This window comes from Clarias gariepinus, chromosome 2 (genome assembly GCF_024256425.1).
Source record: "Clarias gariepinus isolate MV-2021 ecotype Netherlands chromosome 2, CGAR_prim_01v2, whole genome shotgun sequence".
NCBI classification, from domain to species: Eukaryota; Metazoa; Chordata; class Actinopteri; order Siluriformes; family Clariidae; genus Clarias; species Clarias gariepinus.
The window spans coordinates 34,217,917-34,236,272 of NC_071101.1; the positions used below are offsets into that span (position 1 = coordinate 34,217,917).

Consider the following 18,356-nt stretch of genomic DNA (forward strand, 5'->3'; position numbering starts at 1 on the left):
CAAGGAAAGTGATATGTCATAAATCTAGTCTAGGGCAAAAGCAATTCCTGGCACACAGCTTGGAAACTATGTTCGTGTTCAGGTCAGGTGGGTTTTGACGTGAAAATCTCTCTATTCAAAATCATGGTCAGTTTACAGTACCTAGCCACTTTTGGTGTCTATCAAAAGAGCATATGTGAAATTAATCAACTGAACTGAATGGTAAGATTGAATAGCACTACACTCATGAATGACAGCTGCTATACAAAGCATATATATTCGATTCACTCTCTGTTATCTCATTCTTTGGATAGGTATTGACAGCTTCCCGTTAAAAAAAAAAATTGTAATCCTTACCCCAGTTTATTGATGCATGAAGCCAAGGTTGCATTTGATTGACACTAAGAGATAGATAAAAGATAATAAAAAGACAAGTAGATATGCAGAGAAGTAGAGAGGGAAAGAGAGAGAGAGAGGCAAAAATGACTCATTTATGAGGTTTGAGAATTGGCTTAGGGTTGAAGTCCACTGAAAGAGAAACTCACACTAAAAGAGAAATCAGACTTGTGCCAATAGTTAATGAACTGCAACCAGCATGACAGAAAAAAACACTGATATACAGGCTGTTGAAAAACATGCCATGAAATGATGCATGACAGGGAACTATTTCCGCCTGATTACAAATTGTAAACTAAAAACTTTCTGGGATGAACGTGTCATTTCATTAAACTCAACTAACATTAAATAACAGTGAATAAACTGAATTAAAATGAGAGTTTCAATATAGAGTTGGTAAGAAATTATTTATAAAAATTATGAGCAAGTTATTTATCCACAAATAATGCATTATAAATTTGCTAATTAAAATTCCTTACCCAAAAGCATTTGTGTGTAGAACCAGGCCCAAGGGAGGCCAACAAGTTTGCCATTGGCTGTAGCCAATGTGTCATTCATATGAGTCACAAAGTTGCATCTGGATGCATTATCAATGAAAGATTGGGCAGTAAGATATAACAAGAGTCTGGAATTCTGGGAGATTTTTTTTTTTATGAATGAATAATAATTGTAAATATGTTGCTGTTCGGAAATCTTATAATTAGTCTAGTCAAACAATACCTTTACAGTACTTAAGTACATACTTTTTACAAAAAAAGAAAGAAAGAAATTAACTTACACGAGATCAAATGTAGACATGAAGAGAACCTTCAAAGATTTCTGTGAATGTCCACCACCTCCTTGGATTATTTTTCCTGCCTTTCGGCTAAAGGAATTCAAAACTACTTTCACATCTTTTGGTCAGATGATGCTCCAAATTCTCCAAGTGTGACCAAGGCAACAGCTTCATTGCATAGCGCATGGTATTGCACTCAAAATGTGAGGCCAGCTTCAAGAAAACAGGATTTTAACACTCACAGGGATTATAATTCATCCATTTGTCGTTAAAGATCAGCAGAAATGTCACTAAAATATATATCATAGAGCCTTTGTTGAATAGCTGACCTTCCTCTCCTTTTCACAGAAAAAAGAAAATTACACCAGCACAGGCCTTTGTTGGTTGTGACCCAATGTTGGTTTTAGAATCGCCATCGTGTGAGCTTAAAGACATAAGGGAAAAAAGGAAAGGGGGGATGGGCGAGTACATGTAGCTTCCTCTGGGATGCAAGTTACATAGGGATTAATCCATGGGCAGTGATTTTCAAAGATGCATAGCTTACCTCTTATTTTCCCTGTACACGGAAATAATGGCTATAAGTGACTTGTGAGATTAAAGACAACTAATTATATCTAGTGTACATTAAAGATGTTTAGGTTAATACCAAAACATGATTTCATTGCATACACTAATTAAATTTAAAAATATATATATTATTTCTAGTTTGCATTGAATTAGTGTAATTGAATCATGTAGTATTAACATGAGCTAATGAGCTAATTTTATGTTATAAAATACTGCAAAGATGTTCTTGCCTCTAATAGAAAATAAATAAATATACAATTAAATTAACTTGATTAAGTCATGTGTAACATGATAGTGCTGTTGGTTGCTACCTCTAATAACCAGAGTTTGATCCTGAGCTTGGTTGAATGTGATTTGATTTTATTCAAGACTTTGCAGTACTATTTGTTAAATTCTTTTATATGTACAGATCTGAAATTAAAAAAAATATATATATAGGGCATAGAAAGATAAGAAGAAAAACAAGCTTCAACATTTAATTTATCAAAACAGGTATGTGGGTAGGTTGGAACTGTTCTAGATGTTGGTGCTTTGGTTTTGTTGTGAAAACAGGGGGGGAAAATAGTAATAGCTTTAAAGAGTGCACCAAATTGAATGATATGCATATTAAATATTCTTTGCTAAAATGGCTTCATATGATCATACTAAAATGCTCCCAGACCTAATGCACGCTGTTATATCACAAAACTCAAGGATGTTTTATAATGCACATGTGCTGGAGAACCTCTGCCCTGCATATTTTAGTTTTCCCTGCTATTAACAAATTTCCCACTTGTGGGACTAATAAAGGTTTATCTTATTTATATAGCACCCACTTGGTGACTAGACATGCTTTTAATTAGCATTTTGACAAGAGACAAAATGCGGGCCTAGACAATTGGGTCAGAGAAAATTATGTATTTGCATTATGTTGATGACTGAATGAATGTTTATTAGGGGAACAAGGCAGGATGACAGAGGGAGTGTGATGGGCAATGTTCTGCAGGGAAAACTTTTGACCTGGCATTCATGTTTCTTTGACATGTCACACCTTATGTACCTAAAAATTGTTGCAGATCATAAACACCCCTTCAGAGAAATAGTATTCCCTGATGTCAGTGGCCTTTTTCAGCAGGATAATGTGCCTTGCCACACTAATTCCCTCAGATCTTAATTCAATCAAGTGTTTATAGAGTGGCTGGACAAACAAGTCTGATCCATGGAAGCCCTGACTCCAGAACTTAAAAAATCTGCTGCTAACATCTTGGTGGCAGATACCCCAGACAACCTTCTTATTTTTAATCATGAAAGTGCTGTGAGACCAAAAGAAAAATGAAGAAAAAAAAACTTGTTAGTGAGACTAATCAGAAAAAAAATGAGGAATCATTTTCTTTCATTAACTGGCCAGGACAATCTGTTGCTAAAGGCAACTCAATGCCCTTAGGCATGTACTGTACTGTAGGTTGATGGTCTTCTGGAATTCAAACCAAGCATTAGAATGGAAAAGAAAGTAGAAGTGACTTTGAATGTGATATGGTTGTTGGTGCCAGATGGGCTAGTCTGAGTATTTCTGAAACTGCTGATCTACTAGTATTTTCAAGCACAAACATCTCTAGAGGTTACAGAGAATGGTCTGATAAAGAGAAAATATCTAGTGGCTGGCAGTTCTCTTCTTTCAGGGCAACATTCGTTCATTAGACTACTGTAAGTATTGAAATAACACAGGCTTTCCCTAGGCATGTAATAAGATCATCATTCTTGAGAAGCAGATAGCTGTCAAAATCTGAGGTCTAATTTAAGTTGCAAAAGCCTTTGCAAAGCCTTAAGCTTCTGTCTGGGTTGGGTACCATAATGAAGGGGTTGAACTTGGAAGTGATCCTTCAATAGTCCAGCTTGTAATGTTTTGACCAACTCCTTCCCTATACCAGAGCAAATATCAAGGTATAGCAGGTGTTTGAGGCTGGTTTTGGGGAAAACACATTCCTATACTGATCCACAAGTTCTGGTGCCTGGGTAAGATCCTTCCCTTTTCTGACCACCAGTAACTGTGGAAGGACCAGTAAAGGTCTTTAACTCTCGGGGTTGGACTGGGCAATTGTAGGTTTGCCATCCTTCATTCTGACCTTGCTGCAAATGATGGAAGATGATAGGCATGACAGAATTGATACTTGATGATTGACTGGTAAGGTGACAGATTTTTCCTCACATGCTTCTTTTGTGATATCCAACAATCCCTGGGGATGGGCTCAATAACAATATTTCAAAAGGTGTAAATTTAGTGAATGCTTTGGGGCTCTCAGATTTCAAACATCATATATGGGAGAAGGAGGTCACTATTTCAAACTTCCTCATATTGGTATCATGATATTATACCAAGGTGTGAATCTGCAGCAGTTTCATTTGCAGCAAATGACAAAGATCAGCCAGGTGCTTGCAAATGACGCGTCTGTTAAACATCAATTCCCAGGCACTGTTCTTCAATATCACTTTCAATAAGATAACAGCAGGGTAATGTGTAGCATAGTGAGTAATCACCAGGATGCACTCATGGACCCAGGCCACTTTTGGAATGAGTCCGAATAGGTCAATGCCTATGAAATCAGATAGGGTACCAATGCTCAAGAATGGAATGAGCAAAGGTGGGTGCAGGCTTATGTAGCGACTCACATTAAGGGCAGTGATGGACAAAGTTTTTTTTTTTTGTTTAGGATTCCTTGCCTGGCCATTTTTTAGCATGTTCTCGATTCCCAGATGCCTGCATGAGTGTGTGCAGGGTGTTGGCAGAGGTCACACTCTTAGCCATGGCACCGGTTTCAAAGTTGAAAAGACTTTTCTATTAGGAGGAGAAAACCAGGACAGGATTATTTTCTGCTTGGTCCCTGCCTACCTCAAAATGGACCACCATTTCTCCTTTTTAGCCCATGGCTGAAATTTCCTTCCTGGGCAGCCTGCAGTGACACAGAAGAGAGAGGGTTACACCGATGGTAAGACTCACCTTTGTCTTTTGCAAAAGGCACTGTCCTCTCCATTTTCAGGAGCTAGGCATAAGTAGCATGTCAGTAGATGACCCCAAGGTCAGGATCTCCTTCTCTGTCAGCTAGAGGTGGGTTGCAGGGTGGCACGTTGAATAAGCCAGACCATTCCCCACCTATGAGGGAGTCATATTTATGCATAAGAACCCTTTGCTCTTTTGGTTCCTCATCCAAACCTCCAGGAAGGTTAGTCACATGGATGCAGAAAAAATGTACCTTCTCGATTGGCCAATGCCTATTGTCAGGGCTCAGGGTCATGCAAGAGAAAGAATACTTATACAATGCATCTGTATTTACCTGAGCTCTGATAGGCATCTTTTTGGTAGGAGATGAAGGTGCCAGTGAGTAGAGTCAATAGCTTGCCACCCAGCTCTTTTTCACATCAGGAGCTCTATGTTTGGCTGGTTAGTTTTTAGCTTAATACTTTTTTTTTTCAAACTGTACATTATCTGCTAAACTTACCGCCCCTTTCTGCCATCTGAACAAGTGACAACTTATTTGGCTTTAGCCAATGCCAGATTACAAAGAGCCAGCCAAACAGTTGTAATGCATTTGCTAAGAGAAAGTATGACCACTAGTGAAATTAAGCCAGAGTGCCAGAAATTAAGCCAGGAGTAACTGGGTAAGTGTTCAGTGTTCAAGAAGAGGAATACCCACAGTTTCCTTGAGCCGATGATGGGTCAATAGCTCCTGTGTGATTTTCTGTTGTTGTTGGAGGTGCTGCATACTTTGATACATGTCTGATTGAAATTTTATGTTCATGCCCACACTCTCCCAGAGTGAAGCAAATGCCCATCAAATGGGTGAACAAAACACAGACCCAGGCGGAGTAGGTCGATATGGGTATATGGGTGGTTAGATGGTACAGTATGTGAGCGATGGAAGTAATGGAATTAGGTGTTCAGTCTGAGTCTGCAGAGCATAAATAAATATGCAATTAATATGATGCAGCTTTACTCACTTGACTTCTCCACTGTTCCTGTTATACTCACCAGGAAGCTCATGAAGGGTGGAGCACAGAAGAGCTAATGATGTGTTTTGCTGCCCTGTAACCATGTGGTTGTTACAAGTCTAAAGCACTAAGGTTACTAAAGTGACACCATCATTTCAGCATCTGGCAGGCAGAGATTTTGTGTCTTTGTCTATATACTGTATCTATATATAAACAACAAACCAAGAGTCAAAGAGATGTGCTCTGCCTAAAGAGGATAGTACATATTTATCTAAATGTGTAACCAATAACAGATAATCTACAAAAAAGCAATGCCTGAAAATAACTATCCTACATTGGATGTCAATTAACTGATGATGCTACTAGAAATCTCAAATGGATTCCAAATTATTTTAATGAATTCATATTTCTTAGAAAAGTACTACACAAGACATATGCTATTTATTCTACTGAAGATGCAGAAATTCCCTTGATTGCTGCCCACCTGCTATGCTTGCTTATGATTCGCTTTGCTTTTGGCAACGAGGAGAGAGAGAAAGAGAGAAAGAGAGAGAGAGAGAGAGAGAGAGAGAGATTTACTACCTGTACCAAAGTTTTTCTCACAGATATAGGGATGTTGATCTAGACGGTTTAGCTAGATAAATAACATTTGATTTACATGGCATTTTAAATTCTGTGCCATTTATATCAGATCTATATAAAAAATATCTTTAAAAAAAAAAAAAAAATTATTGCAACAGTTACCCTGAACTTTCATGTTTGTAATGAAAGTTCAGGGTAATATTCCTAATATTCCAGAATTTCCACCTAGTATTCATTGTATTTCACTAATTTTGTCTATGGTCATGCTATTCTCACAGCAATAATGATTGTTGTCTCCCTCTGGGGGCAGGTCTCAGTGTGCACTCTGAAAGAGGAACAAACATTAGCAATGCAGCTGCAATTCAGTCATCAGCAAATACTAGTCCTCACCACCAAGCACAGACAAACATCCAAGTAAAATCGTAAAATCCTGTTTTTGGGGCTATGGGAAAGTTGCACATTTGCAAGAGGTAGATGCAACCCCGGACCCCCAACCAAAAGAAAAATATACATATGCCAGTAGAATTCTCCTTGGGTGCTTGTGGTGGATGGAAAAGATACTTTTCTCTGTCTTTTGGGTCATGTCCCTCAGTGGCCTTCTCGTGGTGTGGTGTTCTGTGCTTTGATGAAGCCAGAGGGCACACCTCTCCCATGTGTAATAAATAGTTTTAAAGCAGAGACAAATATATCAGAATTTGAAACACCTTCATGCTGAAACATGCTGAACCAAAAGACTTCACAGCCGAGGGTGATCAACTCACTGCTCTTCTCTTCTATTGATTTTCTCTCTCAGCCTGTGTGTGTCTCAGCTGGGTGTTCGCTGTCTGTGGTGCTGAGACTGGAAACTCTTTTCAACTCAATGCCTTTTATAGTCTTGTTCACACCTGGTCTCAGGGGATCTGATCAGGAGACACATAGCCATTTTCACCTGCCATTTTGAATACCTCCCCAGTGACCACATGTGATCACATTTCATACATTATTTCCAATAAATTAAGGACGTCATGCACATTTATTACGTCAGTCTTTCACTGCAGAAATGTTTCACAAGTCCTATTTCATAAATTTGGATGTGCTATTACAAATTTAATTTAGTAGTTTTCTGGTAATAATTTATAAACAAATGGAAGAATAGATAATGATAGAGACCACGAAACGCATCTGTATTCATCACTTTTGTTACAACACCACTTTTATCTATTCAAGGTGGAGACCTCTGATATTCAGTGTGATTTCCAAACAGACTTGCAATTATGTATATTAAGTTAAGCAGTCCTTTCTTTCTGTCTGGGATGCCTGAAGATGCTTTTGCGTTCACACTAATACTCTTTTTTGATCATATGCATGCCAAATTACCTGGTTTAAGTGATCAGTTCATAGTGGGTCACACATGTACTTAACCCTGTCCATTTACCCAGGCTGCATATTAATTCAAGGTGTGAACAGGGTTTTTGTTAAGTCAAGTGAAGTGCCCTTATTATCATTTCTCTATATAGTTTATATACATTGTGATGACATGTTCATCCATATTTATCCAGGACATTAGTGCCATCAGATGCCAATATGATAGAGCAGTAGACGGGACAGGAGTGCAGATTAATGACAATATGAGATGAGTGCAGCAACATACAGTCATGTTAACTAGACAGAACAACAGAACAGAGTTTTGTGAAGAACAATACATTGCATGGCCAACAGTTTCAGACATTTAATTATGATATTTGAGCACTGTCATGCTGGAACAGGATTTCTGCCTTTTAGGTCCAGTGAAGGAAGATATTATATTACCGGTCCTGTTGTGTGTTTGGGAAAGAATCACATATGTGTGTGCTGGTTAGGTGTCCACAAACCTTTGTAGAATTTGCTACTCTTCTAGTAATCAACTGCAGCTGTCTACTATTTGATCCATGTGCCAATTTGCAAGTTGATCACTGGTCACACTTTAAGGCAGACATGTAGCTAAAGTACTATGGGGTCCTAAAAATCTCCATATATAGGCATACTGTATTTAGAGAAAATAAACATCATTGGGCAATTACACGAGTGGAAGAGACGACTAAGTGTGTGCTTCCAAAGAATTGACACTCATGTACATGTGGTGATTAGTGTTTATTTTTTACTATGTGTGGAGACTTTGGGGAAACTCTAGATTTGTATCAGTGTATTGATTAAGCGTGCATGTAGACTCTCTCTCTCTCTCTCTCTTTGTGTGTGTGTGTGTGTGTGTGTTTTCGCGCCACCCCTCCCCACATGCTCTCACTTACTTCGCCTGTCTCTCCGTACACCCGTGCGCAATCAGAATAGACGCGCTCAGGCTTTCCACAGACCATCCAGGCGAGCAACATGTCCTCAGACGTGCAACTGCGCGACCGAGCGAACCGAATGAGCATCGCCACCGGCATCGAGGACACACAACACGCAAGGAGCGCCTGAGAGAATGTAGGTCCACTCTTCTATATACTACACATGCCTTGCATTGTGCGTCCGCGCTCACGCGTGTGTGTATTGACGGCCGATCAGGTGCGTGGAGAGTGATCGGTTTTTATCTTTGGCTAAATGATTACCTTAAGACGCACAGAGAAGCGTGGAACCCATGTGCTTGGCATTCATTGATAAGCACTAAAAAACTGCAAAAGGCACTAGAGCACAGTGCTGAGATGAAAACGCGTTGCGATGCTGTCCAAGGTAAAGTCTACACATCTTTTTTTTTTTTTTAATCAAAAACTATCTGGATAAAGTGTGAAATATTTCACAGGTAAAGGCGTGTTTGGTTTATTTGATATCTAAAGTCTAGATCGAACCATTGCTATGATGAAGTCTAGACCTGGTAGGCTATAGAGATGTCATGGCACCCCGACGAGACAGTACAGGGCAGCTTTTCCCCATAAAGAGCCGGAGCTATCGCACATACTGTACGTCACACGCTCAGTGCCGGACAATCGCCTGTCCACAATCCACATGTGTCACGCTCTGTGTCAAAGTCTTATAATAATAATAATAATAATTATAATAATAATATACAAAAGCTCAGGTTCCACTCTTTTTCTACACGGTGGTACGCCTTTGGCTTGTAAAGACTTTTGAAGAACTCTGTGATTACAGCATGCTATTTTTTGTTATTCTCTAAACTAATTAGATTTTTCTCATCAAACAAAAGGACGCGGGTTACTGGTGCAAGGATAATCCAGCCAAAACGAACTATAATAACCCCCTTCAGGTTATATATCAACAAACAAGAAAACAAACATACAAAAAAGCCAACACATACTGTATGTTTTTTTTTTTTTTTTAGAAAACATTCCGTCTGGTTACTCTTGGCATGGATGCCGCGCGCGTGCACACATTTTTATTTCATCCTAAACGCATGTTAAATATATATCATGAACCAATGCGCTATTTAAACCATAAGCTACTGTATTACTAACATACAATAATGCATGATGAATCTTCGTGAGCTGAGAGATAACTCTGTGTTTTTTTTTTGTTTTTTTTTAATGTTTATTCGTAATTGATTTAGAAACTCTCCAAGCTGCGTCGTGCAGCTTTCCCCTCAGCACGTTACCGGCGCGTGCTTGGACACTCGGACGTTTCGTGTGTCATGTGGTTAGGATGTTTAGAGGAAACGGACCCGAAATCGATTTTGGCGCAATTTTGACGTGTGAGCTCGGGCGCTGAACGTCGTGACCCTGACCCCTTTAGCAGTCCTTGGTGTATAATAGCTCGGTATAAAAGTCCCATTACGCTTTCTAATTAAGCTTTTATGAGATTTAATATGCTGCACGCGTACAAACTGGTTCTTCCAGTGAGAATGAGACGTTTTAAACAGTTACACAGACTGGGCTGGAGCGGCTCGTATGTACCCGCGCGTTTGTGTCAAAACTGTCCTCCGTAAACCTCCTCCTCCTTTATTTATTTTTTAAGGAGCTTAATCGTTTTCGTAGCCGCTTTGTGCGTGTTCATGTTGTTGTGTCGTCTTAGTGGAGATTTTCGTTTGTCGGATGAATAACAACCAATAATCAATATCAATCAGTACACTTACGGCCTGCTGCAGATTATTTATGCACATTACCACAGTCCAATAGTGATTAGTCAACCACGACTGCAGTGCTATCAATTATATGCTTTTAGTACATTGGGATACAATTTGATGTCCATTAAGATAAATTACAACAAACAAATTATCACACACCAAAAAAAAATCCTTTTTTTTTAGCCCTTAAACCTCAGAGATATTTAGCCATTATTAGTTTTGCTGTTTTTTAATAAACAGGGCTTAGAATTGTGCAGTAAAGGGTGACATATCTTTTTCTTCAGCACAAAATGGGCAATACGATGTAATTCATTTTGGTTCGTTTTAACAAACTACACTAACATAAAAAAAAACATGTCACATAGGCAAATAAATAGCACATATTCACATGATCACATGTTTTTGTTGTTGTTTTGGGTTGTTTCTGTGACAAAAAAATCATAATAATATCCTAATTTTGAGAGGTTTGTGACTTCATTCCTATATTTTGGTAGTTGGATAAATGTACCCTTTATAAAAGTAATGCTAACCTTTGTTTTGCCTGACATATCTGTAAACTCAAATACGCAGTTAAAAGTCTGAAGCTTTCCTGTTAACACACACTGGCAAGGTTTCCTTATATATAATTTATATTTTATTTATTTATATTAATCATCATTGACCTATGCTGTGTTGCCGGCACATATCTGTTTTAATGAATGAAAAGAGTATAGGAATAAAGCTGTCTAAGGATGAGAAGTTCCAATTTGTCTGGTGAGATATTTACAAGAAAATCTTTCCCACTTTAAGATTCTTTGTTTTGCAAAATGTATACAAATAGTAATGTGTCTTAGGCATGTGTAAATGATTGCTGTAAAATAAAACGCCTTCAAAAGTAATATACATTAAGTCAACAGTATTTAACTAAAAAAAGACAATATTTAGTTATTTTGTCAAACTTCTCCTTTAAAAAGTTAGTGGTCTCAGTTAGACTTACTGCTTTTTTTGTAAGGACCTGGTAAGTTTTACTAAGAATCCTGGGAAATATACCACAGTTGCTCTTGAGACTTTGACTCACTTGCTTCTGTTTTTGCAGCTAAAACTCAAGTTCATTATTATTTTTTCTTTTTTTATTACATAATATAAGGGGCATTCAATTCAAACCGGGACTTTTGATTGTGTATGATAACAGAACAAAGTTATGAGGGTAAAACCTAACTTTTTTTCTATATAATCCCTGACAATACTAATGCACTTATTCAAGTTTTCCTATTGCAAATAAAGTACCTGCTTCATCTCTGAAACAGTGGCCTCTTAGGAGCTACTTTAATGGTCCTAAAATGTGGAAATGTCTTGGAGAGAGGTCAGGACTGTACAGGGGATTTGTCATTAACTCAAAATTTCTGTAATGCACAAGTAGTGTTTGTGAATGTTGTGTACAGTTCCCACAGAAAGATGCGATGAGCTATCCGCTAATTTTCAAAAGTCAGGCGTTCGATTAGTGAATGTTCGTAGTAATGACTACATACAGTGGGCTCCAAGCCACCTCTGGATGGTCATTCACAGACCTACGGCCTTCTTAAATAATCTCCTTTGAACAGTTAATATTGAATGCACCTGGTACTTATGCTCTGTAAAGCCTTTAAAATGGCTCTAATCTGAGGTGTTGTTAATTGGTGATTTCTGAGGCTGATAACTCTAAGTGAACTTCTCTGCATCAGAGGTAAGTTTTGATCTTGCTTACCTGGGATGGTCTTCATTAGAGCCAGTTTCATCATGGTGCCTATACACTTGACAATACTATTCTTCGAAAACTATTCCAGAGCAGCTGACCTTCATGTCTCAAAATAACAACTGACTGTTGATATTGTTCTTACTAAATAACCTAATTCCCTGTGTTTTAAAATCTCCAGTAGTGCTAAAATGTAGAAAAACAAATCCGAATTCTGTCTCCAAACTGGTGTGTCCAAATGTTTGAGTGGGACTGTATGTAGTCATATGTAAAAATTTGTGCCCCCATTATTAAAACAATTAAAAAAATCATCTGATTTCAGCAGGTCTTAGTATTGGGCAAATACAATCTCAGGTAAATGATAAAATAAAAATTTTCACCTTTTTTCATAATTTATTTAGCAAAAATGGAACCTTGTAAACTAAGTACCTTTGTACTACTTCCACAAGATTTAAAAGGGTAAGTTGCAGCTGCTGATCAAGCTGGGAAGGGTTATAAAACCATTTCCAAACAATTTAAAATTCAACATTCTACAGTGAGAAATATTATTTACTTGTGGTAAATAATGTGGAAAGTATTCAAGACAGTTGCCAGTCTTCCCAGGAGTGGATGTCCCAGCACATTTATCCCAACTTTAGATGCAATGCTCAGAGAAATACAAAAAAACCTAGAGCTACATCTCAAAACCTACAGATCACTCTAAGCATGCTAATGTCACAAGCCAGCCCCAACCACCAAGCGCCTCACAATCCTAACTCCATTCCAGAGTTTCAGCGCACCCAGCGTTTAATCACAACACACCTGTATTCAATTAGGAACATCATCCCCAGGCTTTAAAAGCATGCAGAGCGCACCAGTCTGTGCCGCAGTATCTCGCTCGTGTGCCTCCCGTTTTCTCTCGAATATTTTCTCGCTGGATTTTGACCCGTTGCCGACCTCGCTGCCCATTGGACTTCTCTTCTTGTCTCATCCCTCGATCATCTCGCCTGTTCTTGGATTGCTTCTCGTGTTTGACCCTTACCTGCTAAACAACGCCGATTCTCTCTGCCCCTCTCCGTTCTGGTAACAGCCCAGCACGTCGAAACCATCACGGAAATTCAGTCGCACCACCCGCGCACATTGCTGAGACGGCGTAAGGTTCGTGCGCGCTTCCGGATTCCGCGGAGGACTTCCGACGTCGTCACCCTGACCCTCGTCACGCCACAGCCTGCTCCTCGGAATATTCGGTACTCGCACACACCCGCGCCGCCGCGCGCTGACTTTCTTAGGCTCACACGCACACACACACACACACACACACACCCGCGCCGCTGCGCGCTGACTTTCTTAGGCTCACACGCACACACACACACACACACACACACCCCCGCGCCGCTGCGCGCTGACCTTCTTAGACACACACACACACCTGCGCCGCTGCGCGCTGACTTTTTTCAGGCACACACACACACACACACATACACAAACGCACGTGCGCCCCCCCGCTGCGGCGCACCAATTCACACACACACACACACACATACCGCCCGCGCTGCTGCGCGCTGACTTTCTCAGACACACACACACTACGCTACCTTAGCCACCATTTTTTAACCCCTAACTCCAAATAAACTCCCTTGAAGTAAGTCTGTGTCTGCTATTGGGTTTTTTTCGTCCCGACCTCCATCCCTGACAGTATACTGCGGCCATGGCAGACCCAGCAGACACTTTTCGACCCCGGCCGGGCCTTAGCACCAAATCCCAGCTGCGGGCTAGTAACCGATCCGAGGCCAGGCTTCGCCAGACTGTTGCCCAACAAGGTGCTCTCATTAACTCCCAACAGCAAAGCCTCCAACAGATATCTCAGAGTCTGTCTCAGCTGTCAAATCAGTTCCAGCAGGCGTTCTCCGTCCTCCCATCCACGCTCACACCTCCAGCTCGGCACGAGCCTCGCTTACCCAATCCTCAACCCTACAATGGAGACCCTGGTACCTGTCGGTCATTTTTGTCACAGTGTTCCTTGCTGCTTGAACTCCAGCCCTCCGCCTTTCCTACTGAGCGATCCAAGGTGGCGTACATCATCACCCTTCTTACGGAGAGAGCCCGTGAGTGGGGAACGGCCGTCTGGGACGCTGGCGATCCCTGCTGCATCACCTTCAGCAGTTTCACCGAGGAAATGAAGAGAGTATTCGATCGCTCCCACGTAGGAAGAGAGGCCGCCAGACAACTACTGGAGCTTCGTCAGGGCTCCCGATCTGCTTATGACTACGCCATTGAGTTCCGGACTCTGGCGGCCGCCGCTCAATGGGACTCTCAGGCGCTTTATGACACCTTCCTGAATGGGCTTTCTGAGATGGTCAAGGATCAGCTGACTTCCCAACAGCTTCCTGAAGAATTGAATGACCTGATGGACCTCGCAGGCCGAGTGGATTCACGACTCAGACGGAGGCACCGCCCCCCTTCCCAGCTCCAGCTCAGGGCAGTCACTCCTCCCATGCCAGCCGCCGTCCCTGCCGAACCCATGCAGGTTGGACGAACCCGGATTTCGCCAGAGGAGCGACAACGCCGGATCCAGGCAGGGGCGTGCCTCTATTGTGGCCAGGTCGGACACCTACGTCTGCAGTGTCCATTAAAAGCCAGGCCCCCCCAGTGAATCTAGGCACACTGGAGGGGCACACCCAAGAGCAGTTGCCTAGAGGCCGTCCAGTTCTTCCTGTCACCCTCTTCCTAGACAACCAGCCCTACATAGCTCATGCCCTCATCGACTCCGGCTCTGATCAGAATATTATCTGCGCCACGAAGGTCAGGGAACTATGTATCTCCACTCTTCCTCTGAATGCGCCACTGTCCGTCCATGCCCTCGATGGAACACTACTCCCTCCGATCACCTGTCGCACAGTGCCGGTTAACCTAAGGGCCTCCGGGAACCACTCTGAAGAAATTTCACTCCTGGTCATGTAAAAAGGCTCAGTGCCAGCTGGTGCTCGGACGTCCTTGGCTGGTTCGCCACAACCCTCACGTAGACTGGAGAAACAATACAATCCTCGAATGGAGTCCTCTCTGCCTGGCCTCTTGCCTGAAGTCTGCTCTCTGCCCCACCGGAGCCCCAAGCGCCCCAGAGGAGATCCCTGAACTCTCAAAGGTTCCACCTGATTACGTCGACCTTAAAACCGTTTTCAGCAAGTCCCGTGCTGTCTCTCTTCCCCCTCATCGTCCCTACGACTGCGCCGTCGACCTCCTGCCTGGCACAGCCCCACCTCGGGGCCGCCTCTTCTCACTTTCTCAGAATGAGAGGAACTCCATGGACCAATACATCTCTGAGGCCCTAGCCGCTGGCATCATCAGACCATCCTCATCGCCTGCTGGCGCCGGGTTTTTCTTTGTGGCCAAGAAAGACGGGACCCTACGCCCCTGTATTGATTACAGAGGACTAAATGATATCACCGTCAAGAACCGGTATCCTCTGCCCTTGATGTCCACCGCTTTTGACCTCCTGCAGGGGGCCCGACTTTTCACGAAACTGGACCTGCGCAGCGCTTACCATCTGGTCAGAATTAGAGAGGGGGACGAGTGGAAGACCGCCTTCAACACACCGTCGGGGCATTATGAATACTTAGTCATGCCGTTTGGTTTGGCCAACGCCCCAGCAGTATTCCAAGCCCTAGTTAATGATGTCCTTCGGGATTTTATCAATATCTTCGCCTTTGTTTATCTTGATGATATTCTCATCTTCTCGCGCTCCTTGGAGGAACATAAGATGCACGTCCGCCAGGTACTCCAGAGGTTACTTGAGAATCAACTGTTTGTCAAGGCGGAGAAGTGCGAGTTCCACAGTAGCACAGTTTCCTTCCTGGGTTTCATTGTCGCTCCCTCTAGGATTCAGATGGACCCCGCAAAGCTGAAGGCAGTGACCGACTGGCCTACTCCAACAACACGCAAGGAGCTTCAGCGTTTCCTGGGGTTTGCCAACTTCTATAGGCGATTCATTCGGGGCTATAGCACAGTGGCCGCCGCTCTCATTTCCCTGACTTCAGCCAAGACCCCGTTCATCTGGTCGGAGCAAGCGGCCAGGGCCTTCCTAGAGTTGAAGAGGCGATTTACCTCAGCCCCGGTTCTTCTTCAGCCGGACCCTTCTCTTCAATTCGTGGTGGAAGTGGACGCCTCCGACTCAGGCGCCGGGGCGGTCCTATCTCAGCGGTCGCCCAAAGATAACAAACTGCATCCGTGTTGTTTTTTCTCCCACCGGCTTTCTCCTACTGAGAGAAACTACGGTATTGGCGACCGGGAACTACTAGCGGTTAAACTCGCCCTGGAGGAGTGGAGGCATTGGCTCGAGGGCACCGAAATCCCCTTCCTGGTCTGGACGGACCATAAGAACTTGGAATATCTCCGGACAGCCAAACGCCTAAACTCCCGTCAAGCTAGGTGGTCCATGTTCTTCTCCCGTTTCAACTTCTCCTTGTCTTATCGCCCGGGGTCTAAGAACACGAAACCAGACGCCCTCTCTCGCCAGTTCTGTCCAGCCCATGAGCAGATGCCTGAAGCCACCATTTTACCCCCTCAATGCCTTGTGGGTGCCGCACTACTAGACATCGAATCGCGGGTCAGGGATGCACTCCATCAGCAGCCAGGCCCTTCAGAGACACCACAGGGCAGACTTTTTGTTCCGGCAGAAGTACGGCCCCACGTTCTGGAATGGGGACATAGCTCACGACTGGCCTGCCATCCTGGTGCGGCACGGACTTTGGCGCTGGTTCAACAACGGTTTTGGTGGCCCACTATGAGGAAGGACATTCGTCACTTCGTTAGTGCCTGCGACACTTGCGTCAGGAGCAAGGCCAGTAACAAGCCACCCGCCGGCCTCCTTAGACCGCTCCCGATTCCTCACAGGCCCTGGTCCCATATCGCCCTTGACTTTGTAACAGGACTCCCCGACTCGGAAGGGAACTCCTGCATCCTCACGGTGGTCGACCGCTTTTCCAAGGCGGCCCACTTCATTCCGCTATCTGGACTCCCCACAGCGAAAGAAACCGCCGAACTTTTAATTGTGCATGTGTTCCGGCTACATGGACTCCCAACAGACATCACATCGGATCGAGGACCCCAATTCACTGCCCGGTTTTGGTCCGCCTTCTGTAAGCTAATTGGTGCCACCCCTAGCTTATCCTCCGGCTATCATCCGCAGACGAACGGCCAGGCGGAGCGAGCTAATCAGGGTCTAGAAACAGCTATTCGGTGCATGACATCTAAGGACCCCCATCACTGGAGTCAGCTGCTACCATGGATCGAGTATGCCCACAACTCCTTACCTACATCAGCCACGGGCCTCTCCCCTTTTCAATGTTGCCTAGGGTATCAACCTCCTCTGTTCCCTTCTCAGGAGGCGGAGGTGGAGGTCCCCTCGGCTCAAGCCTTTATTCGTCGGTGCCGAAGAACGTGGTTAAAGGCAAGGGCTAGGATCCGCCGGACCGTTTCGATCTTCAAACAGCAAGCTGACCGACGTCGCTCCAGAGCTCCGTTATACCGTGTGGGTCAAAGAGTGATGTTATCTTCCCACTACATTCCCCTCAAAACAACCTCGCGCAAACTATCTCCCAGGTTCATTGGCCCGTTCACCATCACCAGAATCATCAACCCCTGTACCGTCAGACTCCATCTGCCTTCCACCATGCGCCGGATACACCCTTCCTTCCACGTATCTCAGATAAGACCCCTGGTCTCATGTCCACTGAATCCACCCACCCGCCCAGCTCCTCCTCCCCGACTTCTCGATGGTGGTGAGGCCTTCACCGTGCATAAGCTTTTGAAAGCCAGACGGCGAGGCAGAGGCCTCCAGTACCTGGTGGATTGGGAGGGCTATGGCCCTGAGGAGAGAAGCTGGATCCCCTCCAGATTCATCTTGGATCGATCCCTTGTTGATGACTTCCATCTTCGACACCCCAACGCACCGTCCAGAACGCCAGGTGGCGTCCGTAGGAGGGGGGGTACTGTCACAAGCCAGCCCCAACCACCAAGCGCCTCACAATCCTAACTCCATTCCAGAGTTTCAGCGCACCCAGCGTTTAATCACAACACACCTGTATTCAATTAGGAACATCATCCCCAGGCTTTAAAAGCATGCAGAGCGCACCAGTCTGTGCCGCAGTATCTCGCTCGTGTGCCTCCCGTTTTCTCTCGAATATTTTCTCGCTGGATTTTGACCCGTTGCCGACCTCGCTGCCCATTGGACTTCTCTTCTTGTCTCATCCCTCGATCATCTCGCCTGTTCTTGGATTGCTTCTCGTGTTTGACCCTTACCTGCTAAACAACGCCGATTCTCTCTGCCCCTCTCCGTTCTGGTAACAGCCCAGCACGTCGAAACCATCACGGAAATT

At 43.5% G+C, this 18,356-nt stretch overlaps 1 protein-coding gene across 1 annotated transcript in view; it reads left to right on the forward strand.

Moving 5' to 3' along the window:
- Window positions 1-8,599: 8,599 nt before the first annotated feature.
- The window catches only part of chrm2a (cholinergic receptor, muscarinic 2a), a 119,580-nt gene continuing 109,823 nt past the window's right edge, over window positions 8,600-18,356 (forward strand). Inside the window, exon 1 of the mRNA XM_053483143.1 lies at window positions 8,600-8,701. The gene's annotated coding sequence lies outside the window, so the exon portion shown is untranslated. The remainder of the gene's footprint in view (window positions 8,702-18,356) is intronic.